The 16,586-nt window shown below is 46.9% G+C and overlaps 1 protein-coding gene across 1 annotated transcript in view; it reads left to right on the plus strand.

Moving 5' to 3' along the window:
* The window catches only part of LOC137615271 (non-structural maintenance of chromosomes element 3 homolog), a 281,126-nt gene that overhangs the window by 75,478 nt on the left and 189,062 nt on the right, over window positions 1-16,586 (plus strand). The gene's annotated exons all lie outside the window — the stretch shown is intronic.

Raw genomic sequence — 16,586 nt, forward strand, 5'->3', positions numbered from 1 at the left:
CGCAAATTCAAATAGACGGTTGTTCCCTTCGGGTTAAAGACAGCTCCCTACATCTTTTCCAAACTAATGTACACAGTAGTTAAATACATTAGGAAGGAATATAATATTCTCATCTTTAACTACTTAGATGATATACTCATATTGGCAGATTACTTTCACAAATGCGAGGCTCACACCCAAATAGTCATTGAAGTGCTCACAGAGCTGGGCTGGCAAATATCTATTAAAAAGTCTGTCATTCATCCAGTGCAAAAGATAGAGTTCTTGGGAGTTCATTATAACTTGGAGAACAAAACAATGAGACCAATGCAGAAAATTATTGATAAATGTATCAGACTTGCCAATACAGTATCCAACTTGAACAGATCTGACCTCAAATTATATCAAAGATTGATAGGATCACTTAACTTCTGTTCTTACTACACCTTTTACGGTAGATACAATCTTAAATTCCTTCACAGATTTCATAGATATTTTGCTAAAGGATATAGAATCATTCCTCCTTCTTTCAAATCCTTTCTAGGAGAATGGAAACAGGCTAACATGTATAGTGATATAAACATTCCTAATAATCAAGTAGATCTAGAACTATTCACAGATGCATCCAACTTTGGCTGGGGTGGAGCATTAGTGGGAGAACATGGCATACTCTCAACTAATAATACATGGCTACAAAATGAGAATACTCTGCGCATTAACATTAGAGAATTACTTGCATGCATTTACTGTATAAAACACTTCAGAGACAAACTAAGAAACAAAGTAGTACTAATTCACATAGATTCACAAGTAACAAACTGCTGGATCAAAAAACATGGTAGCATTAGAAACAAATCGGCCCAGGAGGCCATCAAAGTGTTATTAAACATCAAAGGAAAATACAACATAGACATTCAAACTAAATGGATTAAAGGGAAATGCAATGTGATGGCTGATTCCCTATCGAGAGACTTTGGTTCCATACATCCAGAAGCCACTCTTGACGATAATCTATTCAATTTAATTTGCACAGATATGAATTTCTCTCCTGAAATAGACTTTTTCACCAATGGCTTTAATTCTAAATGTAAAAGATTTTGTTCTTCCGTACCCAACACAAAAGCAATCAGTAATAATGCTCTTCACATTAGGTGGGAAGGTTCTTCTCCTCTTTATGCTTTTCCCCCAGGCTTCTTACTGCATAAAGTTGCTTTTGAGATATATAACGAATGTAATAACAATATGCTCTTTTGCACTGTTTCCCAGGAAACGGAACCATGGATTCCCCTTGTCAAGACAGTCTCCAAGGAATACCGGAAATACAAAGTCAAAGTAGAAGGCTGCCAGATACTTCATATGGACCGTACCTTACCCTTAGCGCAACACCACTTAAATTTGATCGCCTTCAGAATATAAAAGATCAACTACCTTCCATATTTCCTCCAGAGATATGCAACAAAATTACTTCCAATTTACGAGACAGTTCCATGGCCAAGTACCAAAATCTCTTCAGCATCTTTAAAGAGTTCATACACAATAAATATGGAGGTAACAACAAGTTCCCTCTTTTATCAGTGTTACTCTATTTTAACGAATTAATAGACAAGGGCCTAGCATACAACACACTAAAAGGATACCGAGCTGCTCTTGGACCGGTTTTGAAGGGATACTTTCCCAATTATTGTCTAGCAGAAGACAAGTACATTAAAGCTATGCTTGATGGAGTAAATAGAAGAAGACCCAGCAATTCTCATCAATTTCCAGGCTGGAATCTTGATAAAGTGGTTTCCTTCCTCAACACTACAAGAGATGATTCTATGCTGCTCATGATTCAGAAGACCTTATTCCTTGTAGCTTTGGCTTGCCCATTGAGAGCTAACCAATTTAATCATCTATGTATCTCTAGGAGTACTTTCACGCCAGAAACCATTGTGTTAAGGAACCACCCTTCCTTCATGGCCAAGAATCAGAGAAACAATTACACTCCTATTGAATTCAGCTTTAGTTGTCACCCTACCAAGCCAAAGTTTTCAATATTAATCTTACCCGATGATCATGTAGCTGTCAACTCCGTTGCCCGACAGAAATCTACGGTCGGGATACGCCAGCGATCGCTATCCAGGTGGGGGTGTACACAACAGCGCCATCTGTGAGTAGGTACTCAAGTACTTCTTGTCAACAAGAACTCAATTTTTCCTCTGTCTTGCCGCCGGCAAGACCTACTTGGATACGCTGTTGATTCTGGAGTTATTGTTCACGATTTGGTGATGTATTTGCTCTAGAGTTTAGCCTTCGCTATTCAGGAAGCTTTATCATTAGCTTAGCAAGCTTTTGGAATTAATTTGGATTAATTGTTAACGAACTTTGCTAGATTTTGGAATCCCCCCTTGACTACTTCTAAATTCAAGATGTCTGACCAGTCTCAAGTACCTAAGTACAGGCAGTGTAGCGTTAGGACTTGTGCTAGACGTCTTCCGAAGGCCTCTATAGATCCTCACACCGTATGTTCCAATTGTAGGGGTAAATCCTGTCAATTGGAAGATCGATGTGGGGAATGTGCTGGGCTTTCGGAATTCGATTTTAACGAATTCCTTAGATATGCACGTAGGTTAGAGAAGGAGAGAAATAGGAGGAGTTCTTCTCGCTCTGTGGATTTTTCCTCTCCCCATGCCCCTCAACCTTTTCCTTCCCCTGTGGTGGTGACTCCCGAACCTGCTACGAGTGCTCAGCCTGCAATGGCGGATATGTTGCGTGCCATTCAGGCTCTCGGTGACAAAGTGGAGTCATTGGCTAATGACCGTAATCAGCTCTTGGCAGATGTCAGAGAGCTGAAAGCGAAGAGTGCAGTGGGAAGTGTTAGTGCTAGTGATGTGCAAAGTGTCAGTGTCAGTGTTGCGCATGAGGGTACATCTGTGCGTGCCAGTCGTCCTCCCAGTCCGGGATCTCTTGCAAGCTCCCAAGCCCAGGGGAGAAGCAATGTCGAAGGACCAAAGGGTTCGGCAGGCCTTGATCGGCGCACGGATGTATCCTCAGTGGTTGCGGACGTATCTTTTAAGGATCGTCCCATCCACATACAGACGAATGAGCCCTTACATTCCTCGTCTGTGGAAGAAGTTTCCAGGAGGAAACGGTGGACCAAGGTCTCACGACCGCTCAAACGTAAGGTCCCTTCCGAGCGAGTCCAACGGCCCAGGTGTAGCCACTGGGTCAGTTCGGACTCGCTGCAGTCATCTGATGACTGCACACCTCCCAAGAGAGGTAGAGTGGTCCCTCAACAGGCTACTGCTCCGTCTGTTGTTGCTCCAACCACAGTAGACCCTAAGTGGTCCATGCTGCAGACTATGCAGTCTCAGCTTGCGGCATTCATGCAGGAGTATCATGCTGAGAAGGTTAACACTACTCCTGTTAACCTATAACCCGCCGAGGTTGTGCGCTCAGCAGATACTGCGGCTGCCTGCTCCCACACTCCACCTGTGAGAGCTCCACCACCGATGCGCAGTCCACCCTGCCAGACGCATGTTCTTGCTGCACCATCTGCTAACATGCGTGAGCTACCGCATCAGCAGTGGGAAGGTTCTGTAGAGCTTCCGGGTTCCAGCACTATGCGGCATTCTCCGCAGCCCATGCAGCATGCTCTGCATACCTTACAGCATGCTCCGCATACCATGCAGCATGCGCCGCATACCTTACAGCATGCTCCGCATACCATACCGCATGCTCCTCAACCCACCGCAGCCCCTCCCACACACCAGCCCTCTGCTTTTGTTGTTGCCAGCTCGCAGACCGACCAGCAGCGGCATGATGTTGGATCCGCAGGTACGCATGCACCCGTACTGCCGGATTCAGCCGTTCAGCTTTCTGCTCTACCTTTGCCACTTACAACTCAGCTTTCGGATGATGGTGTATCGGATGACGAAGCTGCACATCTGGATGAACCTCACTCTGATTTTGAAGGGCCCAAGTCTACGCCTCCCTCCTTAGACTTTCGTAAAGTCCTTGCCTTGTTCAGGGACTTGTATCCTGAGCAGTTTGTGTCTGCAACCCCTCGTTCTCCTCCCTCCGAGTTTGCTCTGGGCATGCAGTCTGCTGCGCCTGCCTTCACCAAGCTTGTTCTCGCCAGATCATCGAAGAGAGCTTTGAGGGTTATGGGAGAGTGGTTGCATTCCAAGAAGTAACTGGGAAAGACTTCTTTCGTCTTTCCGCCTACCAAGCTTGCTTCTAAGTCGAGCGTCTGGTATGCCACGGGAGAGGAACCCGGCTTGGGAGTTCCTGCCTCTGCCCAGGGCGACTTCTCAAGTCTGGTTGACTCTCCCCGCAGGTTGGCTATGAGACGTTCGAAGATCTGCTGGTCCTTTTCTGATTTGGATCATCTGTTGAAGGGAGTCTTTCGTGCCTTCGAGATATTCAACTTCCTCGATTGGTGTTTGGGAGCCTTAAGCAGGAAGACTTCCCCTTCAGATAAGGACTCGGCCATGCTGATCATGTCTAGCATGGACAAAGCAATTCGGGATGGGTCTGGTGAACTTGCGGCTTCGTATGTGTCAGGAGTCCTTAAGAAGAGAGAACATCTTTGCTCCTTCTTATCGGCTGGTATCACTCCTTGCCAGAAGTCAGAGTTGTTGTTTGCTCCTCTCTCCAAGTGTCTGTTTCCGGAGGAGCTGATTAAGGGGATGGCTGCCTCGCTTATCCAGAAGGATACTCATGATCTTATGGCATCTTCTGCACGTAAGGCTAAAACCTTACCTTCCGTGCCTAGACCCTTCCGCCCTGCAGCAGTTGACACACCTGCATCTAGGTTCATCCCGCCCTTTCGTGGCAGAGCCTCCAGCAGAGGAGGTACCCGTGCAGACAGTCACCATGGCAAGTCCAAGAAGGGTTCCAAGTCCGCAAAAGGCAAGTTCTGACTGCCTTCCTCTCCAGACAGCAGTAGGAGCCAGACTCAAGACCTTCTGGCAAGCTTGGGAGAGCAGAGGTGCAGACGCTCAGTCTGTGAAGTGGCTAAGGGAGGGATACAGAATTCCGTTCTGCCGCAGTCCCCTTCTAGCTACGTCTCCCATCAACCTCTCTCCCAACTACAAGGAGAAGGACAAGAGGCTAGCGTTGCAACAAGAGGTGTCGCTCTTGCTACAAAAGGAAGCGGTGGTCATAGTCCGGGATCATCAATCCCCGGGCTTTTACAACCGTCTCTTCCTGGTAGCCAAGAAGACAGGAGGTTGGAGACCGGTGCTGGACGTCAGTGCTCTCAATGCTTTTGTCACCAAGCAGACGTTCACGATGGAGACGACGAAGTCGGTCCTAGCAGCGGTCAGGCAGGAGGACTGGATGGTCTCGTTAGACCTGAAAGACGCGTACTTTCACGTCCCCATCCATCCAGACTCCCAACCTTTCCTAAGGTTCGTCTTTGGAAAGGTTGTGTACCAGTTCCAAGCCCTGTGCTTTGGCCTAAGCACGGCACCTCTTGTGTTTACCAGACTGATGAGGAATATTGCGAAATTCCTTCACTTGGCAGACATCAGACCCTCCCTCTATTTAGACGACTGGCTTTTAAGAGCTCCAACAAGTCGTCGCTGTCTGGAGAATCTCAGATGGACTATGGATCTGCCCAAGGAACTGGGCCTCCTGGTCAATATAGAGAAGTCCCAGCTCGTCCCATCCCAGACCATTGTCTATCTGGGTATGGAGATTCAGAGTCGAGCTTTTTGGGCTTTTCCGTCGGCCCCAAGGATCAATCAAGCCCTAGAATGCATCCAGAGCATGCTGAGAAGGAACCGATGTTCAGTCAGGCAGTGGATGAGTCTAACAGGGACACTTTCATCGCTGACCCTGTTCATCGAGTTAGGGAGACTCCACCTCCGCCCCCTTCAGTATCATCTAGCTGCTCACTGGATAAAGGACATGACGCTAGAGACGGTCTCAGTTCCTGTTTCCGAAGAGATGAGGTCTACTCTAACGTGGTGGAAGAACAGCATTCTTCTCAAGGAAGGTTTACCATTGGCTGTTCAGACCCCCGACCACCGTCTCTTCTCGGACGCATCGGACACGGGCTGGGGTGTGACACTGGACGGACAGGAATGCTCGGGCACATGGAATCAGGAGCAAAGGACACTTCACATCAATTGCAAGGAGTTGTTGGCAGTTCATCTGGCCTTGATAAACTTCAAGTCCCTCCAGCTAAACAAGGTGGTGGAGGTGAACTCCGACAACACCACAGCCTTGGCTTACATCTCCAAGCAGGGAGGGACTCATTCGAGGAAGTTGTTCGAGATCGCAAGGGACCTCCTCATTTGGTCAAAAGATCGAAAGCTTTCGCTGGTAACGAGGTTCATTCAGGGCGATATGAATGTCATGGCAGATCGCCTCAGCCGGAAGGGTCAGGTCATCCCCACAGAGTGGACCCTTCACAAGAATGTTTGCAGCAGACTATGGGCCCTGTGGGGTCAGCCAACCATAGATCTATTCGCTACCTCGATGACCAAGAGGCTCCCGATGTATTGTTCTCCGATTCCAGGCCCAGCAGCAGTTCACGTGGATGCCTTTCTGCTGGATTGGTCCCATCTCGACCTGTATGCGTTCCCGCCATTCAAGATTGTCAACAGGGTACTTCAGAAGTTCGCCTCTCACAAAGGGACACGGCTGACGTTGGTTGCTCCCCTCTGGCCCGCGAGAGAATGGTTCACCGAGGTACTGCAATGGCTAGTGGACGTTCCCAGGACTCTTCCTCTAAGAGTGGACCTTCTGCGTCAACCTCACGTAAAGAAGGTACACCCAAACCTCCACGCTCTTCGTCTGACTGCCTTCAGACTATCGAAAGACTCTCAAGAGCTAGAGGCTTTTCGAAGGAGGCAGCCAGAGCGATTGCCAGAGCAAGGAGGACATCCACTCTCAGAGTCTATCAGTCTAAATGGGAAGTCTTCCGAAGCTGGTGCAAGGCCAATGCAGTTTCCTCAACCAGTACCACTGTAACCCAGATTGCTGACTTCCTGTTACATCTAAGGAACGTAAGATCCCTATCAGCTCCTACGATCAAGGGTTACAGAAGTATGTTGGCAGCGGTATTCCGCCACAGAGGCTTGGATCTTTCCACCAACAAAGATCTACAGGACCTCCTTAGGTCTTTTGAGACCTCAAAGGAACGTCGGTTGTCCACTCGAGGCTGGAATCTAGACGTGGTTTTCAGGTTCCTAATGTCATCAAGATTTGAACCGCTCCAATCAGCCTCTTTTAAGGACCTCACATTAAAAACTCTTTTCCTCGTGTGCTTAGCAACAGCTAAAAGAGTAAGTGAGATCCACGCCTTCAGCAGGAACATAGGTTTCACATCTGAAACGGCTACATGTTCCTTGCAGCTCGGTTTTTTGGCTAAAAACGAGCTTCCTTCCCGTCCTTGGCCTAAGTCGTTCGAGATCCTAAGCCTGTCCAACTTGGTGGGGAACGAACTAGAGAGAGTACTTTGCCCAGTTAGAGCTCTTAGGTACTATTTAAGAAGGTCAAAGCCATTACGAGGACAATCAGAAGCTTTATGGTGTGCCATCAAGAAGCCTTCTCTACCGATGTCTAAGAACGCAGTTTCTTACTACATCAGGCTTCTGATTAGAGAAGCACATTCTCATCTGAAGGAAGAAGACCTTGCTTTGCTGAAGGTAAGGACACATGAAGTGAGAGCTGTTGCTACTTCAGTGGCCTTCAAACAGAACCGTTCTCTGCAGAGTGTTATGGATGCAACCTATTGGAGAAGCAAGTCAGTGTTCGCATCATTCTATCTCAAAGATGTCCAGTCTCTTTACGAGAACTGCTACACCCTGGGACCATTCGTAGCAGCGAGTGCAGTAGTAGGTGAGGGCTCAGCCACTACATTCCCATAATCCCATAACCTTTTTAACCTTTCTCTTGAATACTTTTTATTGTTGTTCTTTTGGTTGTACGGTCGGCTAAGAAGCCTTCCGCATCCTGGTTGATTTGGCGGGTGGTCAAATTCTTTCTTGAGAAGCGCCTAGGTTAGAGGTTGTGATGAGGTCCTTTAGTATGGGTTGCAGCCCTTTATACTTCAGCACCTAGGAGTCGTTCAGCATCCTAAGAGGACCGCTAGGCTCAGTAAGGAAGACGTACTTAAAAAAGGCAGAGTAATAGTTCAAGTCGACTTCCTTACCAGGTACTTATTTATTTTATGTTTGTTATTTTGAATAACTGATAAAATGAAATACGGGATACTTAGCTTCTTTGTTAACATGTATGCTGGTCTCCACCCACCACCCTGGGTGTGAATCAGCTACATGATCATCGGGTAAGATTAATATTGAAAAATGTTATTTTCATTAGTAAAATAAATTTTTGAATATACTTACCCGATGATCATGAATTAAAGAACCCGCCCTTCCTCCCCATAGAAAACCAGTGGACCGAGGAGAAAATTGAGTTCTTGTTGACAAGAAGTACTTGAGTACCTACTCACAGATGGCGCTGTTGTGTACACCCCCACCTGGATAGCGATCGCTGGCGTATCCCGACCGTAGATTTCTGTCGGGCAACGGAGTTGACAGCTACATGATCATCGGGTAAGTATATTCAAAAATTTATTTTACTAATGAAAATAACATATTTGTCCAGTTAGACAATTAAAATTTTATCTGGAGTACACAAATAAAATCTGTGCAGAAAGAAACATAGATAGGAAAGACCATATTTGGCTGGATGAAAACTTCAAGATCATGTCCCTTCCAAAGATGAGGCAGCTATTCAGGGACTGTATTTTCAGAGCTGATCCCAATGCCAGAAAACACTCCACCAATTTCTATTCTATCAGAGGTCAAGCAGCTTCAAGGATGATGTATAATGGAGTCACGCTGCAAGAGATAATGACTAGAATGAATTGGAAAAGCAACTCTGTATTTGGGTCATTTTATGCTCTCCTCGGTCTACAGGGAGCTTTCGATGCAGTCGTTGCAGGACTTCATCTTCATGCCCCCTGAAGTATCGGGTGAGCAAAACCAGTGGGTCTGAAAGGCTGAAGCCTCTCTCTCTCTAGAACTGACTGTTTACTTGTGAACCTAAGTTCTGGAGAGAAGAGGCGAGGCCTTTCAGACCCAGGGTCTGGTTCACCCTCCGACCCTTCCCCCGTAACCGAGGAGACCATTCTGGAGGAAATAAAGGATTTGTAAAGTAATTACATACAAAGTCAACAGCTTATATGTTTCTGAAGGCCAACCATAACATTTTTCAATTATTCATAAATTTCTTTAAGATATACTTAGACTCTTATCCTTGCACTTAGAGGAAAGGCAACTTTTAGGTAACAAGATAGGAATATCTTGGAAAGGGGAGGTGAACTACTGTCACATTATATTATCTTAGAATATAAAGAGGAATGGAAAATGTTGAAATTCACAAATTGGAACTTTCAGTTACTACTTGTAGTAATTTGCAATCTCAAATAAATCTCACAACAGGAAAATGGAATGGTAAGTACAGATATACTTCATAGCAACTTGCAACTTCAAATATGGCGGTTTGGTTCCTGTCAACACACATGTCTCTTGTTGCTCCGCCCCGATGGGCGTGGTTTGTGCCCGCTTACGGCTGTCTGGGGGAGGAGCCAGGGGTGTGTCATAGCAAAACCAGGGGGTCTGAAAGGCCTCGCCTCTTCTCTCCAGAACTTAGGTTCACAAGTAAACTGTCAGGTCTGGGAGTGCCTTCCTCCTCCAAGGGTGACTTCTCTGGCTTAGTGGACTCAGCTAGAAGGCATGCTCTCAACTCAGCCAAGGTCATGTGGTCGATGTCGGAGCTGGATCATCTCGTCAAAGGTATTTTTAGAGCCTTTGAGGTTTTTAGTTTTCTAGACTGGTCGCTAGGGACTCTGGCAAGGAAAACTGACCAGATGGAAGGAACTCGGGACCTTACCAGTATTATGTCCTGTATGGACAAGGCCCTCAGAGATGGGGCGAATGAGTTGGCTGCGCTGTTCTCAGCTGGGATCCTAAAGAAGAGAGCCCTGCTTTGCTCTTTTACTTCAAGGTCTGTTACCATTGCGCAGAAGTCTGAGCTTCTTTACGACCCCCTGTCTCAACATCTTTTTCCCGAGTCCCTGGTTAGAGACATTACGCTTTCGCTGGCCCAAAAAGCCACCCAAGACCTATTATCTCGTTCAGCTTGTAAGCCATTGGCAACCACTCCTTCTTCTTCGAAACGAGAGGAAAAGAAATTCCAGCAGCCCTTTTGGGGCAGGACTGCTTCAAGACCAGATTTTAGAGGAAGAAGGCAAGAGTCAGGACCAAGATCAAACAGGGGCTCATTCAGAGCTCGCTCCAGAAAATGAAGTTCGTCTCCTCCAGACAGTGGGCGCAAGACTGTCAGGTTTTTGGCAGTCTTGGAAGAGGAGAGGGGCGGACACCTGGTCCCTCTCAGTCATCAAGGAAGGATACAAGATCTCCTTTCTGAAGAAACCTCCTCTCGCAGATGCTCCGCTGGCCTTAGTAGCCCGGTACAAAGATCTGGGGAAACAGAAGGCCCTAATAGACCTAGTCGACCAAATGCTAGACAAGGGAGCGATAGAACCGGTTCGGGATCTATCCTCCCCAGGTTTTTACAATCGCCTGTTTCTAGTCCCCAAGAACTCGGGCGGATGGAGACCCGTCCTGGATGTCAGTTCTCTCAACGTCTTTGTGGAGAAGACAAAGTTCTCCATGGAGACGACTCAGTCTGTGCTGGCATCAGTACGTCCAGGGGACTGGATGGTGTCCCTCGATTTGCAGGACGCGTATTTCCATGTCCCCATCCATCCGACTTCAAGAAAGTACCTGAGATTTGTAAAGCAGGGCAAGTGCTTCCAGTTCAGAGCTCTTTGCTTCGGTCTCGGCACGGCTCCTCAAGTCTTCACCAGGATAATGGCGAATGTGTCAGGCTTGCTGCATCAAGAGGGAATAAGGATATCCTTCTATCTGGACGATTGGCTGATTCGTTCACGATCGAGGGAGAAATGTCTGGAGGATTTATGAAAGACTTTTATGATGGCTCAAGATCTAGGCCTGGTCATCAACAGGGAGAAGTCTCAGATCAAGCCGAATCAGACTATTCTCTATTTGGGGATAGTTCTGAATTCAGTTCTTTTTCGGGCTTCTCCCTCACAGGAAAGACTGACCAAGTGTCTCGAAAAAGTCAGAAGTTTCCTGGACAAGAAGAGGTGCTCAGCGAAGGAGTGGATGAGTTTGCTGGGAACTCTATCCTCCCTCGAGCAGTTTGTCTCTCTGGGGAGACTCCATCTAAGGCCTCTGCAGCACTTTCTTTTGAAAACGTGGAACAGAAAGACGCAGGAAGACTCCTTTTCCTTCCCCATTCTAGCAGAAGTCAAAAATCTTCTGAAGTGGTGGCTGGATCCAGTCTTGTTAGGGGAAGGGATCTCCTTACACAAGAAGAACCCAGACCTAGTGTTGTTTTCAGATGCATCAGTCAGGTTGGGGGGGTAACACTAGGAAGCAAGGAGGTCTCAGGCTATTGGGCAGGAAATCAGCTGGAATGGCACATCAACAACAAGGAGCTGATGGCCATTTTTCTGGGGCTAAAGGCCTTCAAAGACTCGGTGTCTGGGAAGATTGTGGAGGTCAACTCAGACAACACCACAGCTCTTGCTTACATCAGAAAGCAAGGTGGGACTCACTCTCTGTCTCTGTTCGAAACAGCAAGGGAGCTCCTTCTTTGGGTGAAGGAGAACAAGATAGATCTGCTGACGAGGTTTGTACAGGGACAGAGAAATGTGAGGGCGGACATGCTTAGCAGGAAAGGGAAGGTCCTTCTCACAGAATGGACCCTCAACCAACAGGTCTGTCAGAGTCTCTGGAGGCTGTGGGGGAGACCCCTCATCGATCTTTTCGCCTCCAACTTAACCAAGAGGATCCCCAACTATTACTCCCTGGTTCCGGACAAGAAGGCAATAGCGGTGGACGCCTTTTTGATGGATTAGGACGGGGATGGACACATATGCCTTTCCCCCGTTCAAGATTATCAATCTGGTAGTCAGGAAATTCGCTCTCCTCGATTTGGGATGAATGATCTTGGTAGCTCCTTTCTAGCCGATGAGGGAATGGTTCACGGAGGTGGTGGACTTGTTGATGGACTTTCCAAGAAGCCTTTCTGCAAGTCCAAAGCTGCTCAGACAACCCCACTTCGAGAGGTATCATCAAAACCCCCTCACTCTCAAAATGACTGCCTTCAGACTATCGAGAAGCTCGTCAGATCGAGAGGATTTTCAGCGCAAGCTGCGAAAGCTATCGCCAGAGCGAGGAGGGTCTCTTCACAGAGGGTCTACCAGTCCAAGTGGGAGACTTTTAGGGCTTGGTGTAGGAACCACAAGAGTTCCTCATCCACTACCTCTGTGAGCCAGATTGCTGATTTCTTGTTGTACCTCAGGCAGGACGCTAAGCTGGCTGTGTCCGCAATCAAGGGGTACAAAAGTATGCTCGCTTTAGTCTGTCGACATAGAGGCTTGGACTTGTCTCACGATAAGGACTTCCATGACCTCTTGAAGTCTTTTGAGACAACCAAACAGGTCCAGTTAAAGCCCCCTTCTTGGAACCTTGATGTGGTTCTTAAATTTCTGTGCACCAAGAGATTTGAGCCCATCTCACAAGCTCCTCTTAGGAAGGTTACGAAGAAAACCCTCTTCCTTTTGGCCTTAGCAACAGCTAAAAGAGTCAGTGAAGTCCATGCAATAGAAAAGCAGGTAGGCTTCAATCTGAATGGGGCAGTTTGTGCCTTAAGAATAGACTTCCTCGCCAAGAACGAGAACCCTTCAAAGCCCTGCCTTTGAGGTTCCTAACTTGACTTACCTAGTGGGTCAAGAGCAAGAGAGGCTCCTCTGTCCAGTACGAGCCCTCAAGGCCTACTTGTCTCGCACAAAAAATGTGAGAGGCTCTTCTCGCTCCTTGTGGTGTTCTGTGAAAGATCCTCAGAAGCCCCTTTCCAAGAACGCTTTGTCTTTTTTCCTGAGGGAAGTTATAAGAGAAGCGCATCTCTTGTGTGAGGAGGAACACTTTGAACTCTTAAAAGTGCAGGCTCACGAAGTGAGAGCCATTGCGACCTCGCTTGCTTACCGCAAGAACATGTTGGTCAGACAAATTATGGATGCGACATTCTGGAGGAGCAACTCTGTGTTCGCCTCTCATTACCTCAGAGAGGTGAGAGTGGATTATGAGAAATGCTATATCTTGGGCCCATACGTAGCTACGGCTTCGGTATTAGGCAAAGGAGTTACTACCTCCCCTCAACCTTAGTTTTGTATACCTGTGTGTGGGTTGGTGCTTTTAAGGGTTGTCTGAGGACGTCGACTTGTGTACAGTCACCTCAGTCTAGTTAGATAATTTGTATCTACTTTGCAAAGGTTAGGTGGTTGGTTTTGGTAAGGTTGCAGTTTTTAATATTGGGCAATAGGTAGAACTGAAGTCTAGTCAGATTGTTGGTCTTACCCCGTTGACAGACTCGATTGAGTGTTTTCAGCACTGCAGGTTACATCCTGGCTGACACTCCTAAGGGAAAGCGACTCAAGAGGCAGGAACCTTTGAAGTCAGCTACCTTAACAGGTGAGGAATCAAGGTGTTTTTTATCCTACAACTTTTTTGGTTGTTTCCCCAACGATGTTTACTGTATCACCTCCTCCAAGTGTGTTAATCAGCTATGTATATATAACTGCCAGGTAAGTTCTATTCATAAAAATGGAGTTTTTATGATAAAACAAAGTTTTATGAATACTTACCTGGCAGTTATATATACAGTACATTCAAAGGCCCACCCACCTCCCCTCAGGAGACAGGTCGGGCATAGATGAACTGAAGTTAGAAAACGGGAATGATTCCTCGTACCACCCTTTAACGGGTGTAACCACCCAGCCACCACAAGGCGGTTGCTGCGTTTAGAAAAATTCTGCCGAAAGTAGAGATACGTTGCAAACATTCCTGGAAGCAGAATATGCATGTGCTACCGCAGATGGACAAGTACATATGTGTGTAAGCGACATTTCTACCAATAAGGGCTACTGTATATACATCTTGCAATTAGAACTCCGCTCTATTAAGTTGTATAATTATATATATCCCTTACTGAAACCAGGTTATTCAGTACATTTCTTGGCTACTTTCCTGTAACCCGACATACGGCATTTACGTTCTGCCTTCTTGTAGGCACTTTTTTCCTTTCGCCCAATCGGAAGTTCTAGTTTCCTTCAATGACTCTGATCGGAAACTTCTAATAAGCATATCTGTCCCCTAATAGGGAACATTCTACACTAATGCTATTTTACCAATCGAAAAAAGAAAAGAAAAAAGGAAGAATCTCTGTTGCGAACGTTTTCAACGTTCTCTAACTGAGTTCCGGAGACAACTTTAAGTCGGGCTGCGCCGTATGCTTGCCCTGCTCACAGTTCTGGGTTACTACTCCGCAGACGGACTTGTGCATATTACTCGTCCAACAGTAGATTGAAGATACGTCTCAATCTCTTTCTTTCGGAATGGTTGGATATGTTTGGTAGCTACTGATTGGTGTCCTGTCCGGAAAGCGATTTCCATGGAGAATCGATTTTACAACATAAGCTATACTGGCTACCTGGTTTACCGTTGTGTATCATTCTTACTTGGCCAACCCCCACTAGATTGGGGGCAGTTGGAGGGAGGACAGGATTCCCCTCCTTCATTGCAGAAATGTATAAGCAGTTGCACGTCTTGACATCATCTCAAGATGCTTTTCTTGCTATGCAATCTTCCCCCCCCCCCCTCAATGAACCGCAGATGGTGGGTGGCAGACAAGAATCCCTGCAAAGAGGCCAATCTTCTCGTCACCCCTCTGGAGCTGATGCTCTCCTCGGATTCATCAAAAGAACGGGGTGGGAGTGGGGATATGCTGTACCATTCCATTTTGTGCTGGCAGATAATCTGAGCAGGACCACTCAGATAGTGGGCTCTTAGTGTCTTTGAATCATCTTGTAGCCAACGAAGTCTCAACTTTGTGGGGTTCCCCAATTGTGGTCCTGCTCGCAATGGCCCTGAACTTCAGGCTCCCGCTGGACTGTTCCACAGTCCCAAAACACCAGGCTCTCGAGCAAGATGTATTCCAAGAACGGTGGGAGAGCTTAAAGGTGTATGTTTTTTCCCCCTTTCGGTCTGGTGAGAAAGTCCTCAGCCAAGTCAGGATAAGCAGGAACTTATCAATGACTCCAATAGCTTTGCTATGGCATCACACAGAATGGTTTTCAGACCTTCTGCAGCTTCCGAGGGAACTTCCTCCACGACATTATCTTCTAAGTAGCCACATGCCAAAACTTTCCAAAGCCATAGCTTCGCTTCGACTTCACGCATGGAAACTGTCCTACATCTCCTCTCTCAGAGAGGCCTTTCGCAGCGAGTTGCGGAAAAGATGTCTAGACACCTCAGACGCTTTTCAATGTCAGTCTTCCAGGCGAAGTGTTCGGTCCTTTGTGTTTGATGTCGTGGAAGGGGGATCTCTCCCCTCGAAGCCTTTACACATACAAAGTTTGAGATAATTTGTTCCCTGTCACATCTCAACCTCCTCTTGGGAACGCGGTTCGGGTCCTTCAGTCCCTGAAGGCCCCTCTCTACGAACCTCTTTGCCTGGCTACAGATTGCTTCCTTACATGGAAGATGGCTTTTCTACTCACTTTGGCACTGGCCAAGAGAGTTAGTGAGCTGTATAATCCATCTTCTGACGTCTCTTACTATAGGAGATGGGGAGAAGTAATTCTCAGCGGCGTCCCTGAGTTGGTTACCAAGACTCAAAATCCGAGTGTGCTTTACCCTAGGTGCGACCCATTCCGGATAGAGAGTCTTCATTCGGTAACCGAAGACCCAATTCAGCTGGGTTGTGCCCAGTGAGGAGTCTGTGGCGTTACCTTAAAAGAACGACAACAGCTCACCCCCGTGTGTCAGTACTGTTGACCAGCATGGGGAAGGTCAAGAGGAGTGTCGCTAGGTTTTTCTTTCCCTTCTGGATCGCAAGGCTATTGAGTTTGCTCTCAATCCAGACCCTCCTCCATCCTAGGACCCAGACCTCGTAACATCAGTAGCGTTGCTATGTCCCTGGCGTTCCAGAAACTACTATGTGGCACAGCTACTGCAAGCGGGCATGTGGAAGCATCAATCAACCTTCACTGACCACTACCTGCAAAGACATAACCCACAGGAACATGGAAACCTTTTCCATCGGTCCTTTGGTGGTCGCACAACAAATGGTCTAAACACCGCAAGCCCATTGATGGACAAGAAGCAGAGGGTTGAGGTTACCCGGGTCAGTCTAGGGTGAATGAGTAAGAATGACTGGCTCCTTTCTTCCTTTCACTTTTTCCCCTCTGGGGAAAACAGCTCCGCAAGGCTCAGCATAGCTGACCTCACCTTTCTGCGGGTAAGACTCATTTCCCTTGTACCTCCTAAGTATAGAATAATACTCTGTTATGTCCCCCAATACCTTGTTGAGGGAGGGTATTGGGTAAGTCTTAAGAACTTAAGGTTTTGTACTCGAGTTCCTATGTTAAAGACAAGCCACAATGTTGGTTTCACTTACACACAAGCTTCTGCATGTCGCTATCAGTGGATTACCTCTTATCGGCACTTGATTTT

This window comes from Palaemon carinicauda, chromosome 21 (genome assembly GCF_036898095.1).
Source record: "Palaemon carinicauda isolate YSFRI2023 chromosome 21, ASM3689809v2, whole genome shotgun sequence".
NCBI classification, from domain to species: domain Eukaryota; kingdom Metazoa; phylum Arthropoda; class Malacostraca; order Decapoda; family Palaemonidae; genus Palaemon; species Palaemon carinicauda.